Below are 5,089 nucleotides of genomic sequence, written 5' to 3'. Positions count from 1 at the left end.
TCGGATTGAGATCTGGAGTGGAAGCGGAACCGAAACGGACAAGTGGAAAACGTCCGTCTCGATCCCGAGCGCGTAGTGAAATAGGCGCGTTCCAGAAAAGTCGATCCCGCGCGCTTCAATACGACCGGTGGAGTTCGTCACCGGTCCTAGTACGGACTCCCGGGGGAACTCCCGGCGTGACTTTCAGTGTGTTGGATCTAGCGCCGTTAACTTCTACAGATTGACTACGATTGGTGAGGTAGGCTCTAATTCATCTGAATCTAAATTTATACCGGTATCTACCAGCTTTTTAATGAGTTGTGCATAAGGAGCGTGATCGAAAACCTTTAAAAGGTTCAGACAGATTACATCCGTTTACCCCTCTCACCTAGCGAAGTCCCAATATCGTGTATATTTTCTGCAATTTGTCTGACTGCCGATAGTCTCCGCCGGAATCCGTGCTGGTTTAGGGGGCATTTAAACTGTCAGAGTAATCGAATATGTAACCCTTATGCAGGCTCCAGTACTTTGCAACAAAAGGAACGAAATTTTACGGTAGTTTTCAGTGCTATGTTTGCTGGAAGTTTTATGAGCAGGGGTGATCGTTGCCGTTAGCCAGTCGGTAAGAAGAACATAATGGTTCAAAGATGCCCGAATAATGAGTGTCAAATATTCGGACACCCATTTCTCATATCGTTCATAAATTTGTTAGGGACATTATCGAGGCTTTCAGACTTATTACTATCAATGGTTCCACAAAAGAAAAAAAAAATACGCTGTGATATACTGAAATAAAAACCAGCCCGACAAGCATCCTCAAGTACGCCCAAATGTTTGTGGCGAAGTTTTCATGAATTGTATTAGTGTTTCTGTGTAGTATCGTTCCGCTGCTTCCGATTACTTATATTTCAAGATTCGTGAAAGACTGGAAACCTCACCCTGATTTCTTTTCCTCTTTTTTTCGCTTTTCTTTTATTATCCATTTTACTTTACTAATTTCACTCTTTATTCGAGGGTTTTGTTTTCAGACGAAGTTTGTTATTCTAGGAACAAATTGTTCGAGACTGCAGTTGGCGATACTTTTAAAATGAAGTCACAAACAATTCACGACCATCGCCCCATCAAATGCACATAAAGATATCTCTAGGTAATTCATGGGCTCTACTAAAGACCCATACGCGGATGGGTGACTTTGTTTTATTGCTTTACGGTAAAACGTTTCTCATGCACAACAGCACAGACATATAGACCAACAGCCCATCTTCCACTGAAACGAACTATTCTGACGGATGGACATCAACAAAAACAATATAGTGTAATGATCCGGCAGTTTTTCCATATACCGCTTTCTTGTTCACAAATTGCACAAGTACTTTTCCAAAGATAATGTCCAAACGAATTTCCGTTTTTGTGTGTGTTTTTTTTTTTCGTTTTTTACATTAGTATGTCTTCTTTCCAGTTGATGCTAATTAATTTAAGAAAGATTAAAATCTCCGGCAATAATAACACGAGAGTTGACATAAATGTGATTTGTTAAGTCGTCCTGATTATTCTTTAAGAAAGAGACAGAGGAAAGTGGAAGGCCTGTACACGGGGCCAACGATAATATTTATGCCACGGAAATTTATTTTGTTTCAGGCACTTTCGTTTTCTGGGATATCGGGCATTCGAAGGAAATCCATACTTTCTTTCGTTATTTTATCAACACCCCTCACCACGTGCAGTGCTGTCATCACGTAGTATTTTGAACTTGGTGCCGACCAGTTAGTTCACTCTCTGTTATTTCAGGGCGCGGCCAAGTTTCAGAAACTATAACCACATCCGGTCCATAATGAATAAGCAAGTACTCTAGAACCCTAACTTTGTTGGCAAGACTGCGCGCGTTCACGTTAATCAGCTTGAATTCCATGCTCCAGCTATTCGACTGTCATTCAGGCGTGCCTTGGTTTGCTGTACCCGAGGCGAGCTTTATCCTACAATTATTTTCGTCATTCCAAAAATACGATTCAATATCGATTAGAATCTTAACGTGGACGAGCCTTAAATACACCCCCTTAGCTCTGTCGCCTCTTGTGCTCTCCCATAATTGCTTTCGTTTTCTTAAGGTGACCGGGCAATAATCGTTAGGCACAGATATTTTTGTTCCTTTTAGTTATCGGCAATTCCTAAAGACTTCGGGCTTATCGTTATAGTTACAGACCTTTATGATAATCGGTCTTGCCTTGTTTGCGGTTTTTTTTTTTTATATTCTCTCAAGTCCATGAATTCGTTTAATGGCGCTCGCCTTAACACCCATGCGGCTTTCACAAAAATCAATGGGCACACCTTTTTTTTTAATCTGCATTAGTTTCATTAAAGTACACAGGGATCCCTAACACTATCAAGTTGTTACGGCGGCCTTCTTTCTGCCAAATCAACTAATTCCTCCTGCTATGACTGAACAACGGTGCTCATCTCCTTGGCATTTTGTTAACGATTTTATTTATTTTTTAATTGCGTAACTGTACTCTTTTTACTGACACGTCTAAACGGCCTATCCTAGTGTTTATTGTTTCTAACTCTTTACGAAAATGGTCTTGACTTTTCTTGATTTCGTTTACTGTATATCCTACCTTTTTCTTCCCAATTAAAAAAAAAACAAAAAAAACGTTGGTTAGACATTGCCTCAAAATCAAGACCGGGATTTTCTTTGATATACCTAGCCATCAGCAAGAGGTGTGATTTACAACAATCCAAACACGTAAAAGAAATATATTCAGGGCACGGCAGAACTACAACCAAATCGGTTGTCACTTTGAAAACATATACAAAGGAAGTCTGCACTCGAAGATTAGAACAGCGCAAAGGACGAGGGAACAGACGAAGAAAGATAAAGAGACAGCGCAGCCCGCATCTGTTCACTCCTTCTTTGCGCTGTTTTAATTCTCACGTATGTCGTACCAACTTGCCCAAGCTTCAACTTTAGCAGAGTATTTACTCACCCGTTGGAAAAGTAGTATCAGTTTAGGTGACGCGACTCTTTCAGTTCCGCCGTGCCCTCTGAAGTATAGTCGCGGGGACTGGGCGCTTTAAGGCGCAGTGGATGACGGTAGCGATGGTTGTTTGCCTATGCGAAAGCGTTCCGTCCACCTTTGGTAGCCATCCGTGATCTTCGCCCATGGTTGTGGTCGCAAGGGTCGTCGTGGCTCGCGCTGGATAAAGCACGTATCACAATATCGCAACAGTGCCTATGGGAAAAGTAATATCAGTTTAGCTGACGTGTTTCTTTTGGTTCCGCCGTACCCTCTTGTAGCAACAAAAAACTTTCCAAATGACGGCTTCATCGGTCTCGCCTTACGCGACCTGCAGGTCTCTATTGGCTACGTGAGCGATCGAAAGCGTCGCTGTGGTCGGCCCACCACAATTGGCCGAATGCTGACTATGACGTCAGCAAAGGATGTCTCATCGACGGAAATAAGAGGATTGGAAGAACTTCAATTTTGACGGTGTTGGCAGTGTTGCTTTGAGACCGCTATGATTTCAGGCTTCCAGAATGCTCATTACAGACACCATCAAGCTTGTTGTTCACAAGGTAATGACGTCACGAAAGGTAACCGAACGAGGGCGCCACCGAAACATCTCGCCGCTAATAGGACGGGTTTATATGAATGGGGGCCTGTCCTCATATGCTGCTCAATGTCAACCTGCGAACTCGTTGGGAGTCGTTTCTGGTAATTCGGAAATTAGGAAGATGAGTATAACGCCCGGGTTCAACTCACAATTCGAGTATATATTCAGACCCCTATTTCCTCTCACTGTAGTAACATATCACCAAAACTGGTTCACTAAGATCGCCTAAGCACGAGTTCACACAAATTAACGCGGATTCACACTGATTACAGCGCGCGCATATCAAACCGGGCGTCGTCTTATTTGATGCCAACCGTCTGACGGCTATTTTTCAAAGCACTTTCTCTACATATATATATATATATATATATATATATATATATCATATCTATACCTATAGGTGATTTTAACATCCACAAACAAAGAACAGAGAAGCAAGACCAAAAATGCAAATGTCAGGAAGCTGGCGAAGCATGCCGAGATTTCTTTGTGAATAATGGCTGCTCAACACTATGCAGAGGAGCCTCTTTCAATAGCTGCCTTAATCTAGCTTCCCAGGAGAATCATTTTTTTTTTTTAGATTGAAGCCCACGTGAGCAAGTTTCTTAACACGGGACTTCTAACTCCAATATTTGATGCACATTGTGAAACGAGCAAGCCGGGCCACTTCTCAAACTGCAAAAGCAAATCGGTTACTAATTACGTGGACTACAATCTACGCTGAATTTGAACGTGTACACATTTCAGTGCGTCATGCCGAACAGCGGGTGAGGTGCACATAGGCTATTCTTATCCCAAAAACATCCAGTTATCTTCAGAAACAAAATATAAAGCTGTATTTTTTTTTTTAAACTAGCAAGGGCAGGATGGTATCCCCACTGCCAATGAATGGACTCCAAAATATTCCCAATTATATCTTTAAAAAATGCGAAGTATTTATGCTTTGACAGCAATACATTTTTTTTCTCCCCTAATATCCTCTTTTGTTTTTACTTGGTGTGACGCAAAAATACTGCGTAATACTCACTGGAAATACCCTTACCAGACAAAAAAATACATACAAACCCACAAATCGCCAGCTTTGCTAAATTTACGTGCTCGAGGAGTCTCTTTGGACATTTAAAACTTCACTCTTCATCTTTCCAATAAACATGTTTTCTCTCTCTCTCTCTCTAAAACTTCATCCAGCCTAGGGACCAATTTCGGTAGCGCTGCTATTTGAAAAAAAGTAGTAACCCCCCCCCCCCCACCCTCCCTCCCTCCACCCCCCCCCCCCCCCCCCCCCAAACACACACGCACACAATACTGGCAATACTCCATGACTGTCGGGCGACATTCACGGGGCTTTGAAATGCGCGAAGATGATCCCACCCCCGAAGCAAGAAAAATTAAAAACAGGCATTGTGTCTCTGTATCTCCCAAGTATTGCCCGATATGTTGGAAATATCCTCGAACGTATGGTTCTCGCAACATTGGAGTGGCTCCTGTAAATAAATAACAT

General features: G+C 42.2%; 1 pseudogene; it reads right to left on the bottom strand.

Moving 5' to 3' along the window:
• Positions 1 to 1,906: 1,906 nt before the first annotated feature.
• Positions 1,907 to 3,302, bottom strand: LOC120837840 (annotated as a pseudogene).
• Between the last annotated feature and the right edge of the window lie 1,787 nt (positions 3,303 to 5,089).

The sequence above is a fragment of the Ixodes scapularis genome, unplaced genomic scaffold (genome assembly GCF_016920785.2).
Source record: "Ixodes scapularis isolate PalLabHiFi unplaced genomic scaffold, ASM1692078v2 PGA_scaffold3__209_contigs__length_174095766, whole genome shotgun sequence".
In the NCBI taxonomy this organism is placed as follows: Eukaryota; Metazoa; Arthropoda; class Arachnida; order Ixodida; family Ixodidae; genus Ixodes; species Ixodes scapularis.
This window is presented reverse-complemented; position numbering and strand designations above follow the sequence as displayed.